This window comes from Miniopterus schreibersii, assembly GCF_964146895.1.
Source record: "Miniopterus schreibersii genome assembly, chromosome: 13".
Taxonomy (NCBI): Eukaryota; Metazoa; Chordata; class Mammalia; order Chiroptera; family Miniopteridae; genus Miniopterus; species Miniopterus schreibersii.
The window spans coordinates 51117996-51131881 of NC_138113.1; the positions used below are offsets into that span (position 1 = coordinate 51117996).

Here is a 13886-nt window from a genome sequence, read left to right on the forward strand (position 1 = left end):
CCCAGATAGTCCCCTGCGGCTTAGCCGCCCAGGACACCGTGGACACTTCACAATTCCAGAAACAGGATAAAAACCACAGCTTAAAAATTTTCAAATGATCTGCTGTAACGAGTCCTTATTTAATAGTAAAAATCAGTCAACTCATAAGGAATTATTATACCAACGCCAGACATTATTACTACTCAAAGGTAATAACGTTAAATAAAAAAGTTTTGTCATTTCCGAGGTGCGTAGACCTCTGATTCATTAATATCAAGTAGAAAGGAAGAGAGGTAACCCAGGTCTAATCACATTTTCCAATAAAGGAGACTGGGGGGCTCCTTGGAGAAATGGCTGATTCTCAGATGGGGGCAAGAAACATGTCAGATGAGCCTGGGGGTAAAATATAACACAAACACAGCATCACACACACACACACACACACACACACACACACACACACGGGGGGGGGGGGGGGTACTGCACATACAATGGAGCAACTGAAAGCATTCCCAATGGCCACAACTGGAACAATTTGAGCAAGAAAATAAATGAAGTGCCACTAGATTGTAACCCAAAGTATAAAACACATGTCCACGAGTCTATACTGATATAAATAAGCAATTAAATAAAACGGGGAGACTAGACAACCCTCCCCAATAATTGACGCGGGTGCTCTGCCCTCAGGAGGGAGCGTAACTCACCCTACTTAAGCGTGGGTTGCGCACAGCGACTTCCTTCCAAAGAGGACAGTGTGGAAAGAAAAATAAAAGAAAAACTTTAGCGTGGAGAAACTGACAAACACTGGCTCACTCAGGTGATCAAGGTCAGCACCAACAATCAGTCACCCCGACAGAATGTGTCCTCAATATGATGTGATGCAAATGGCACTTCCCCTCTGGAGTCTTCTCTCCAAACAGATAACATACGTCCACTCATGAGAAAAAACTTCAGACAGGTCCAACTGCGGGACTTTCTCCAAAAAATCTGCCCTGTACTCCTCAAAACTGTCAAGGTCATTCTGACAGCAGTTGGAGGGGAGGGGGGTTGGGGGTTTAGGTGAAAAAGGTAAAGGGATTAAACAAAACAAAACCAATAAAAACCTCATAGACGCAGATCTCAGTACGGTGATTACCAAAGGGAAGGGGGGGTGAGGGGAGGTACAGAGCGTAAAGGGGGGGTAAATGGTGACAGAAGGAGGCTTGATTTGGGTTAGTGAGCATATAATACAATATATTGATGATGAGCTATACAATTGTACACATGAAACCTATACGGTTCTATTAAACAATGTCACCCCAACAAATTCACTAAAAAATAAAACTTTAAAAACACCGGTCAAAGTTGCTAAAAACAAAAACAGCTGGAGAAACTGCCACAGCCAAGAGGAGCTTAGGGAGACATGGCAACTAAATCCTGGATGAAATCCTGGAACAGCAAAAGAGGTTAAGTAGAAACAAAGGAAATGTCAGTCAATAGTGGGCTTTAGTTAGTAAACTCTATCAGTATCTTTCATTAATTGTAACAAATGTGCCACTAGGGTAAGAGTCAGTAGTAGGGGAGAGTGGGAGGTGGGAATCTCTGTACCACTTCCACAATTTTTTTACAAATCTAAAACTACTCTAAAAATGAGAAAGGTTATTTTTTTAAGAAAAGCACAGGCACATATGCCCTCTACTAGTTCAATCTGGAAACTTTGCCATGTCTGTCTCTGGCACAGAGTCCACACCATGAACCGGAGGAAGACGGTCGGATAAACAGAATTCTTTGAAAATACACAGCCATTTGCTTCTTGCCTGAAAAGCTTATTTTTGTTTTTTTCTGTGAGTCGACTTGTGTAGGGAACGTTCCATTTGATAATTATAACATTAAAAGCTTGTCATGAACAAAGAAGTTAAATATTTATAAAACTAAAAAGGAACATGCTGCCAGGCATAAAGAAAGAAAGGCTTGGCCAAGTGGCTGGAGGACCCTGTCTGGGAGCAGATCTAGGAAGAAACAGAAATCTGATCCCTTCTGTGTTGGGGTTTCCCCTGAGCTGCTCCATGTGCAAAGAAATCACTGTTGCTGGGGTTTTTCTGTTTGTTTGTTTTTTAAATATATTTTTACTGATTTCAGAGAGAGGAAGGGAGAGGGAGACAAAGATAGAAACGTCAATGATGAGTCGTCATTGATCGGCTGCCTCCTGCACCCCCACCCCCCACTGGGGATCAAGCCCACAACCCGGGCATGTGCCCTGACTGGGGATCAAACCGAGATCCCCTGGATCATAAGTCAAAGCTCAACTGCTGAGCCACACTGGCCGGGCACTAGTGGGTTTTTGCTGTTCTCCATCCAGATGGGAGTTTGTCCCAGCGTCTGAGTTCTGCTGATCAGACACAGCCCCTCAAAGAAAAACAGCCCCATGGGCCTCTGACCTACCATCCTGTGGTTACCATTTCCTCTCTATAATAATGTCATGTCAGAATCAAACAGACATTTCAGGTGTTTTAACTTTCCAAGATGAGGAGTAATTCCATCAGACTGGAGGAAAATCCTAAATGGACAGGCTGCTGAGCTAAATAAATTCTCCTGACAATTCTAGGTGCCAAGAAACGACAGGTCCAGGTAGGAGCCAGACTCTTCCCAGCTGGTCAAGTCCTCTCAAGGGAGGGATGAAACCGCCAGTAGTTTGCGTGGTGGTTTAGAAAATATTTATTGCACTGAGGAGAAGCATTTATTTCAAATCCATCAGCCACATCTATAAAAGGGCCCCTGTGGAGACCCCATCTCTGGGGTCTTTGTATCTTCTGCTTGATTTTCTCCCAAAGAATCCTGAAAAACTCTATGTAGCCTCTCACACGTTTTGAGATTTGCATCTTAGACTGCTCCTAATTTAAACGGCCACAAAGGATGTAATTTCAGGTACCCTGAATAATATCCCGACATTCTAAAATAAAACTCCCTTAAAGGGTCCTATGCAACATATACAGGAATGTATGACGTTGATTTAACTGTTGTGTGATGTTACTGGCTCTATTAGCTAATGGAATATGTGCTTGTGTGTTCTTGTGTTAACAGAAGTTTTCAGTTTTAACTTCTAATTCAGTACGTATCAACAGATAAGACTCACATAACCAAAACTCTTGGGTTCTCAACCATTTTTGAGAGTTTAATTTTACAGGGATCTTGAGACCGAAGCATTTGAGAACTGAGGCCCCCACAGCAACTAGAGAGAAGTCTGAGGGGGCCTTTTTTCATTTGTAAAGGGAGCAACTATAGGGAAGCAAGAGGTAGAACAGAAGGGCTGGCACAGCACCTGGATTTTGGGCACTTTGTCCGGCTTTGATTTTAGGAAAGAAGACACCCATCCTATCCGGCACGAGGATGAAGACTCTGACCCCTCTAAAGCCACCACCTGGGGCCCGGGCTGCCAATCACTATGTCACAGTCAGCCTGTGACACTGACTTTCATGCTGAAGTATCACTTTAACCTTCCAAGTCGTAAGCTCTCAAACAAGATGCCCATATCACCAGGCTCCATGAACTTGTAAAACCTGACTTATATTTAGAAAAATCAGCTTCGGCTCAATCAGAAGACATGGCGCGGCAATCTTTCTTTTTTCCTCTACTTGAACGGACATTTGCAAGCCAAAACAGTCATTTGAGTTCAATGAAATGTTGCCAAAACTCTTGGGAAGCACTTGAGTACAAAATACAAATCACCTTCTGGCCCTGGGGGAAGAGCTGACCCTTCTGTAAGTCAGGAGGGTGGGTGGGCTTCACCGAGACGTTACCCACCGTCCGTCAGGCCCGCAGGCTGTGGGGATGCGGGAAGTGAAACTGCTTATCGCGGGGCATGACTTCAGGTTAAGCAGGAAGTCCATTTCCCTCTTTGTGTTTTTTTACAGGGCGAACACAAAGTCAGGAAAACCATCTGCATGCAGCGAACTCCTGGCACCAGGCACCACCCCCTTTCAGAACCGCCCAGAAGGAACCAAACCACTGATGACAGCAATTCTCAACAGACGCCCGAGAGATGCCAGCAGGGAGAGCAGAAGCTGGTCCCAACCAGTGAACTTTCTGCAGAACTAGGCGGGCACTTGAGGCCAAATACAGTCTTCTTTGCTTACTGTCTGTATTCAGTTACACATCTTTTGGCACGAGATGCCCAACTAGAGACTCATTTCTCAGCCTGGGTTGGACATAGCAACGGTGTGCACAGGAGAGAAAGAGCCCTGTCCTCCCTCTAGAGGAACAATAACAACCAGACTGGAATAGACCTGCCAGTTTTATACCCAAACACTGGTGGCTTTCCAGGGAAAAAATGATCCAGCCCTCAGTCTCCGCCTACCACCCACTCTCCCCTGAGTGCCCAAGTGTCTCTGAGCCATGTCCTCTGCCTGTGCCCCCCCCCCTTTACTCCACTGCAACATCTCACCCAACCCCAAGGTGCCTCATGCCCCCTCTCTTGCTTGGTTCTCGGCTGGTTTAAAAAAACACAGCCTTTGACACAAAGTCTGAAAGATATTTTAAGGAACATTCAGTAACAGAGTGTTCCCTTGAGGGTAGGACAGAGCTGCTGAGAAAGCACCTTCTAAGAGCACAGTTAGGTCAGTTCTTTGAGCTCTGGAGTAAGCAATCCTCTCTTTGTATTTTCCCCTTGATGTCTATTTTTCTACCAAAAGAGGCAAGAAATACAATATGGTGCATAAATGAAGGCGCTTATGCTCACTAACTCTGGATGCGCTGTCTGCCCTGAATTCATTCACTAGCTCAGTACTTACTGTGTGCAACATTTCCCCAGGCACTGGGGATATGTCCACAAATAAGACAAACATCCCTGTCCTTGCGGATCTCACCTTCTTGTGGAGGGAAAGGGCGAGAAATAATAATCTTATAAGTAAGTGAGCTGCGTGCATTCTTGGAAGGTGATTAGTACCATGAAAAAACAGAAGAGGGCCAGAGGGCCAGAGGTGAATGGAGAAGTGGGTGGTGATTTTAAATACATGGATCAGACTGGCTCCTTGAGAAAAGTCCTCTGAGGAAATAGGGTGAGGGAATGGGCCAAGTTTTTACTGGAGGTGAGGGAAGGGTCTACGCAGCAAAACAGGTGGCACAGGCCTTTGCTTTGTCTCGTAAGTGGGATGGGAAACCTGGAGCTTTGAGCAGAAGACTGACATGATCTAACGTGTTTCATCAGGATCGTGCCAGCCGCCACATAAAGACTAGAACTTAATTAAGCTGTAGGTCCCTAACTCATTCCAATTTTTTTCTGACCTGTAAAATAGTATTAAAAATGACTAATTATATCACACCTTGCTATAAGGTTCAAAGTAAATCTTTACCGAAAGCACTGTGAGAAGAATGAACTGATTTAAATTCTAGCTATGTCACTGTTAGGACAAGGGTCTCAAGGTCTGGGCAGTTCTAATTGTTATGACTAAATGTTATTCTCGCTAAATGTTACAATGCAGCATAGTATTTTGCAGACCAGCTATAAACAGGATGAGCTTCGGGGAGTAGGGGGGATCCCAGCCTGATAAATGTAGCCAACTGTACAGAAGAAATCAACCAAAAAGTGTATCTAAGCAATGGCCCAGCCTCCCTTTGGGGAAAGGAGCTCTGGATATGAATTTCTTGTCTTTACTTCCTTCAAGTAAATAAAACTACCTTGCAAAGAACCATGCCTGGCTCTTGAATAGAGTAGTATCCCAAGCTTGAGCAAACCCCTTGAGTTCAGTAACATTACTCTTGCTATTACAATGAATGTTAATTACTAAGTCTATCCAACTAACTAAAACAAAAACTAGCTTAACTGCTTTCTATATGTTGATTACAATATAAAACGAGTATTTAAAAACAGATCCGCATATAGTCCACCACTTTTGTTAGGAAGGAAGCTCACAATGGACAGTTAGTAACGGCTGCATGTGAACATTTATAATTGATCACATTCGAATCATTCCTGTAGGCTTCTTCTGTACCAACGGCTTTTCGTTCATTGTTTCACTGGATCCTCATAAATGTTCCATTAGGTAGACACTGTTATTACCCCTGCTTTATATAAAGAAGTTGAGTGGTTTGCCTGGGGACACATGACCGTGAAGAGGCATTAGTCTATTGTATAGCTGGGGAACTGAACTTCTAGCCTATAATGAATACATCCCACAGTTAAATACCATACAGCAAATGCTTTTTACAGTCCTGCTCTTTTTTTTGGGGGGGGGGTGAGTTCTGCCCTCGACAAAGTGGTTCTCTAAAAAAAATACCGAAACAATAAAAAACCCCTTTGTTCTGAAATAATTTTCGATTCCTAAGAAATTTCAGAAATAGTACAGAGTTCCTGTCCACCCTTCACTCTACTTCCCCTGCTGATAAGATCTTACATAATCAGAGGACTCCAACCCAAACCAGGAAATCGGTTTGGTGTAATACCATAACTAAAATACAGACCCTGATTCAGATTTCACCAGTTTTCGTTTCGTTTTGTTTGGGGAGGAAGGATTGTGTGGCTTTATGAAATTTCATTACAGGCTGTGTACAGAAACAGAGCTGTTCCATTACCAAAAAGAAGCTCATTCCTGCTACCCCTTTTAGGAATATCCTCCCCCACCCAACCCCAGCAAACTACAACCGTGTCATTTGGAGGCTGTTATATAAACGGGATCCTACATCATGGAACCTTTGAGATTGGCTTGTGGACTCAGAATAATGTCTTTCAGACAAAGGACTTTGCTCTTGTCTCTTAACGACAGCTCTTACATCACTAGAGAAAACATGGGTATCAAAGGGACAAGGTGTATGACCTCCCTGTTCATAAACATGCTTGCTCAGAGCAGCCTCTGCAATCGGGGCTCTCTAAGGGCTTCCTTAGATCACATTCTCTTAGGGATCAGAAAGATTTACTTGGGGGTTAATTTCAAGACAGAACTGTGCCTCGCTGCAAACACCATGGCTTTACATTAGCATGCAACCCCCTAAAGGCATCCATGTCAGAATAGCCTGAACTACTGGGCGGACTCAGGTATCACACCAAAGGCCCTCAAAATCAAAAGCAGGTGTAAGTAAGGACACTGTTTTATGTCAGTCTTTTCCAAGTGGCGGACTGGGTCTGACTGACCGCCCAGCACAGCACCCTGGGCCCTTTCTCCCTCTGCTCTGCAAAATGGATGTAAAAAGCCCTGTTCTATTAATTTCAAAGAACTGGTTAGCAATATAAATGAGAAAAGAGATAAGACTAAGTGCAACAACAGTTATACAAAGGCAAGTTACTTAACTATCACTGTGTCTCTTTGTTCCGGTGAAGAGACCTATGACACGGGACTGTGTCATTCATTGTTTGTTCACTAGTTCATTCACTCAAGTCACACAGTTCTCTTATGCCAGGCACTGTGTGGGGTGATGAGGCTAAGCTAATAAATAATTGATATATAGTAAGCACACTAATAACTAAGGGGCAGACACACAGAGTTAGGAAGAGGCACTTTGGCTACACACACACAAGGTCAGGGTGTCCAGCAAGGTTTTCAGAGAAGAAATACATATGGATACAAATATGTCTACATAAGCAACAGAAAAAATACTAAAACAAGGGAATGGTTAAGTAAATGACGGTCCATCTGTCAGAAGCACCTCTCACGGACACCAGAGAGGTATTATAGGACAGCCCCCTGAGTCAGTGGGACAGGGCTGTCCCCACCTCAATTCTTGTCTTCTCATATAAATGAATTTATCTGAGAGGCCTTGATTGTGTTGTGATTAAGCCAATTTTACTAAAGCAATTAAAACAAGCACCTTTAGTAAAGCAGCAAGGCAAGCAAATCCGTACATCTAGCTGATGAAGCGCAGACAGGCTCTCAGCTAATCTGAAGAGGGAGTCGGGTGGGGGTTCGAGGTGTTATATACCCGCCTGCTTATAGGTCTCAAAATTCCTCTTCTGAATATTTTAGTACAGACTAATTCTCAAGGTCCCTTTTTACTTTGTTGTGGCCTTCCTAGAATTCGTGAAAAGCACCTGGCACTTGTATCTTGCCAAGCCCCCGGACTGCTGGCTTCTCGGCTTAGGGAGTAAAACTGCCCTTGTTTTCCTTTCCCCTCCCTCCCTCCTTTTCTGCATTCTCTTTAGGGGGGTTTTTAGTTATTTGTTCCCAGTGTCCTTGACTGGGGAAGATAATGGCTTGCTATTGGCAGGCCAGTTGCAAACTGCCCACACTGTTTGGCTTTGTTTTAACTTTCCTGCCTCAGTTTCCCTATCCCTCCTGCCCTGGAATCCTGTAAGACATCCACTCACTGGGTAACTGTCACAAACAACGAGACAGGCCCTTGAGTACTGACATTCGGAAAGAGCTACATGGCTTGGCCATCAATGTGTGCATGTACATTCGTGTATATGCACATATATGAGGATATTTTAAGAACTGGGAAGGGCCAGAGAGCAGGTAAACCAAAGGCTGACAGTGGATTCCACTGCATAGGACAGTGAAAGTATAGAGAAAAAAGGGAGATTTTCACACTGTGCTTTGTTATGTTTACGGTTTGAATGTTTTACAGTGAATATGTGTTCACATATTTGTGTAGTAAAAGGGCTGGAATTAATCTGCACAAGTATTATCATCCTCACTTGAAGGAAAATCACTTACACACACACACACACACACATACACTTATAGAAAAAATTAGGAAGGAAACACATCAGTGTCTTCACTGTAATTGTAAATGTGTAATAAGCTATAAACATACTTCTCTGAACTTTCCACATTTTAATGTAAAATCATTTAATAATTATGCAAACTAAAGCTTTTAAAATCTTATTTTGAATTAATTATAGGTTCACAGAAAGATGTAAAAAAATATACAGGGAAGATCCTGTTTCCTTCACTCTATGTCCCCAATGTGAACATTACACTTAACTACAGTCTGGGGCCAAAACCAGGAAACTGACACGGGTACTAGCCAAAGAGCTTATTCAGATTTCACCGATTATACAAGGACTCGTGTGTGCGCGCACAGCTCGTACGTAAATTTATCAGGTGCAGCTTCGTGCAATCACAACATCACATAAAGGTTATTTTGAAAAGCACACTACTAGGTTATAAACTCCTCGATTCCTATTTTGCATCTGTCTTCTTTACCAAAGAAACAAACCAGAAAGTAAAATGAAGATGACAAAGAACTTGAAACCCCAAGTAGGTGGCAGTGGTGGGGATGTATCTGGCCACTTGGAAATAAATCATACGAGCTGAGACAAACTACATGTGGCCTTGGGTGCTAAAAGAATTTGCAGATCTTATCACAGAAACACACTTCAAATTTCTGTGAAAACATACAGAAGAAGAAAAGTTCTAGATAAGCAGAGATGGACAGAGTCTGTCCTACTTTAATCAGGAAAATGATATTGATTCTGGTAAGTACCCAATCACTGAGAGATGGAAATCCACAGGAAAACTTAAGAAAGGGTATCCAGTTGGTGCCTATAGGGATGCAGGAAGCTATCTTACCCAGTTCAGCTCACCACCAATAAGTCAGGCCTGATTTCAAAGTGAATTCCAAAGTCATTTCCAGTCTTTCCGTGACACTTACGAGACTAATATGTCAAGGAATGTCTCAGAAGACAAGATGGAGAAATAAATGGAAAAAAATAAAAGTAAGCCGACTTATCATGGGTTGAACACTAGCCAAGAGAACTGATTTAATGAACTGAGGTCAACTCAGAGGCTGCCTTTATTAACAGGCCTCTGGCTCAGCTCTCAGTTAGATCAGAATCTAGATTTCCATCAAAACAAAACGGCAGTTGGCACAAAGCAGGGAGAAAACTTGCTAATCCAATGAGTCAAGGTTCCAAATGGGTTCAGTAGACTGGGACAATGGATTAAATTTTTATAAGGGTAAATGTCACATGGTAGGGTGCGATTTCAAAAATAGTTAAATAGACAAGGAGCCGGAAAGCTTTGGCTTTGCAGCAATTTAATGAGAAAAAAGACCTCGGGATTTCAATCAACCTCAAACTCAGCATTAACTAATATATTAACCTTTCACTTGCACTACCAGAAACAGTGTCCTAAACACAGGCGGTTAGAGCCTCCAGTGAATCTCAGGAATGTCCTAAGTAACACCAATGCGACTAAAAGCTTCCGGAAGAGAGAGGAGGAGGGAGCCCCTCCTGACTAGTTTTATGAGGTCAGCAAACCCAGATACCTACACTGGCATTACAAAAACAACTCATAAACCAGTTGCCCTCATGGGCATTTTTTGCAATAAAGAATTTAACTGGCTTTTGTCCCTTAGTGTTTCCTGAGTGATAGGAGTGGCTTTGTTAAGCAAACGAGGTGACATATGGTGGGTCCCTAGATAGTTTCAGGATGGGGGTTGGTCACCAGAATGACTGACCACTTGACCAGAGAGTTGGGAATCTCAGCCCAACCTCCAACCTCTAGGGAACAGAGGGAGGTCTGGAAACTATGTTCAGTCACATGGCCAATGGTTTCATCAGTTATATCCATGTGACAAAACCCCAACAAAAAGTCTGGACCATGAACCTCTGGACAGTTTCCCATTCGGTGAGCGCACAGATGTGCGGGAGAGTGACACACCTTCGTTCCATGAGGAGAGAGCAGGGAAGCTCTATGCTGGGGACCCTCCAGACCTCACCCTATGTGCAGCCTATATAATAAAACTGTAATGGTTAAGTTTAGCACTTTCCTGAGTTCTCTGGGCTGTTCTAGCAAATTACACAATTGGAGGTGGTCATGGGAATCACCACATTTATAGCCCATCAGTAAAAGTGCAGGTGGCCTGGGGACACCACTGCCACCCGGACTTGTGGCTGGCATGTGAAGCTAGGCAGTCTCGTGGAGGACTCCACCCCTCACCTGTGAAGTCTGCGCTCACTCTGAGTCAGCATCAGAAGTGAACAACAGTCCATCAGTCCGTGTTACCCCAGATTGCGGGTGAAACAAAAAACATCAATGCAAAAATCATTAACTAAATTTAAAGAAGACCTAGATAAATGGACAGACTGTGTCTATAAATTGGAAGTCTTAATATTAGTAAAACGTTCTCCCCCCCTAAATTGATCTATAAATTCAATACAATTGCAAATACAATCACAGCAGAATTTTTGTAAACAATGTCAAGCTGATTCTAAGACTTAAATGGAAATAGGCAAAAGACCCAAAGTGACACTTCACCAAAAATCTTTATGAAATCTAATCCAAAATTAGACATCAGAGGAATGAAGTGCAAATTAAAACCACAATCATCTACCCTTTAACATCCATGAGAATGTCTAAAATTAAAAAAATGAATCCCATCAGTGTTGGGGAGGTGTGCATGGAGCAACCGGAATGCTCCTCCACTGCTGTGGGCAACGCACCTCGGTACAGCCCCTTTGGAACACAGTCCTGGTTTCTTTAGAAGTTAAACATACGCCTAAGTATGACTCAGCCGGTGCTCTCCCAGATATTTACCCCAGGGAAATAAAAATATGTCCCCTAAGAGACTTGTACATAAATATTCATAGCTGCTTTATTCACAATAGCCAACAGCCATAAACATGCCAAATGTTCAACAAATGGTTAACACAAGGTAACACCTTCATACAATGGAGCACTGTCAGTGACTAACAAATAATGCCCTGCTGCCCGGCTGGAGGGCTCAGCTGGCTGAGCGGAAACTGGTGCACCAAAAGGTTGCCAGTTCAATTCCCGGACAGGGCACATGCCCAGGCTGTGGGTTCAGTCCCTGATCAGGGTGCATGCAGGAGGCAGCCAATCGATGTTTCTCTCTCACATCAATGTTTCTCTCTGTCTCTCCCTCTCCCTTCCTCTCTCTCTAAAATCAGTAAAAATATATTAAAAAAATAACCCACTACTGACACAACATGGATGAATCTCTTAACACACCACATTGAACCAAAGAAGTCTGACACAAAAGAATACATACTTTATGATTCCATTTATTTATAGTACGAGACCAGGCAACACTGTTCTGTCATCAGAACAGTGTTGCCTGTGGGAGGCAGGGACTGAGGGAGCCTTCTGAGGTGTCAGCCCTTCTCTATCTTGATTGACTTGGTGGTTACAGGGGTGTCTACACTTACCAAACTCATTGAGTTGTGCACTTAAGTTCTATGCATTTCATGTACTTGTAGGTCGATTTTACCTGAGTAAAAAAAATGTTCCTTTATGGTACTTTAGAGCAGCCATTCTAGAGGGGATGGTGTGCATTTTTTAAAATTGATTTTGAAGAAAGATGTCACTGATGATCAATTCCTTGGAGAAACTCAAAGAAAACTGAGTTTTGAAGGCAGAGAAAACCCTAATACTCCTGGCAGAGTCAGGAGTTAGAAAAGTGATTCAGAGACAACACCTAGGGACTGGTGTTCACTTGCTGATCCATTCTTGACATAAATACTTAGTGACTACTTCTATGGGTCAGGCACTACCTTGGGAGAGAACAAGACCTTGTCCTTACTGAGTACATATTCTCTAAGAAGACATCATAAATAAACAGGGTCATTATAGACTGACAAGAGCAATAAAGAAGCACACAAGAATTCATGATTGGGAGTCCAAAAAAAGGGTGACAAAAACCTAAAATAGTTAAGAGTGACCAAGGAAGGCTTCACAGAAGAAGTGATATTTGAGTTGTGTCATGGAACAAAGGGCAGATGGAAGAACACTGTAGGCAGACAAAAAGGGAGTGCAAAGGTCCTGAGGCAGGAAGGAGATTGCTGTGTCTGAGGAAATGAAAGACAACCAGTGTGACTGGTGGTTAGCAAGCAGAGAAGAGTGGGATGGGGTTGGGTTGGAGAGTTGGGTGGAGGCAGGAAGGACACTGAGTGACAGTCTAAGACAACAGGAAGTCACCGAAGGGTTCTAGCAGGCAAGTGATATGATCCACCATGAAGAGGAAGGATTAGTGTGAGGACAAGACTGAAAGCAACAAGACCAGCTAGGAAGCTACTGCAGTGGTGTTGGCAAGGGCTGGCGGTGACATGGACCAGGACACTGCAGCAGGGACAAAGAAAAGGCAGATTTGGGATGTCCTGTAGAAGGAAAACTGACGGAACTTGCTGATGCACTCAGGTGAAAAATGAGAGAAAGGAAGGACAGGCAAATGGTGGTATCACTAAGATGAGAAATTAGAGTGGAACAAGTCTGGGAGAAGATCAAGATTTTCATTTTAAGATGCCTACCCACCCAGCAAGTGGAAATGCCAAGGAGACAGTTGGCTACAGGAGCCTGAAGCTCAGGAGAGAGATCTGGGCTGGGAAGCAAAGTGTGAGGTCAACATCACACAGATGGTGCTGCAGCCAGGGGCCCAGGGGAGCTCTCCCGGGAACTTGTCTCAGAGGGAACAGAAGAGGGTCCAGGACTGAGCGCTAGGGCGCCACACTTGCAGAAATCCTGCCACAGGCAGAGAAGAAGCGGTGAGGTGCAAAGAGGCAGAATGACAGTTTCCAGGAGCCACCACCGCATCCTCAGTGCCCAGAACACCCTCTACACACAGAAGTCCCGAATGCATGAAGAAAGGAAGGATTAGGGGACGTGGGGTTCAGAACAAGTCACCCCTAGGTGTGCCGCTGGGGCAGGCGGATTGTTCTGAGCTAAAGGCAACCTTAGCAGTGGGCTCAAAAGAAACTTCTGCCCCTCCCTTCCCTACCTAGAAAACTTGAATTAGGGGCCTTGCCCATAAGAGGAGACGATCAGAGATAACCCCTTTTGACTTTTCTATATGCCAGGACAGACTTCTCTTTACTGAACACCTGGCTCTCCCTGCAATGGCCCTTCGAAGCCCGCAGGGCACCTTACCTCTTCCCCAGCTCAGGATGCCTTATATACCCGTGTTCCCTTTCTGTCTCTGAACCCCGTGCATGTGGGGGTCTCTGGCTCTCCCATGCATGCGGGGTTCCCATACATATGTAT

At 43.8% G+C, this 13886-nt stretch overlaps 1 protein-coding gene across 1 annotated transcript in view; it reads right to left on the reverse strand.

Moving 5' to 3' along the window:
- The window catches only part of MERTK (MER proto-oncogene, tyrosine kinase), a 92519-nt gene that overhangs the window by 47120 nt on the left and 31513 nt on the right, over positions 1–13886 (reverse strand). The window lies entirely within an intron of this gene.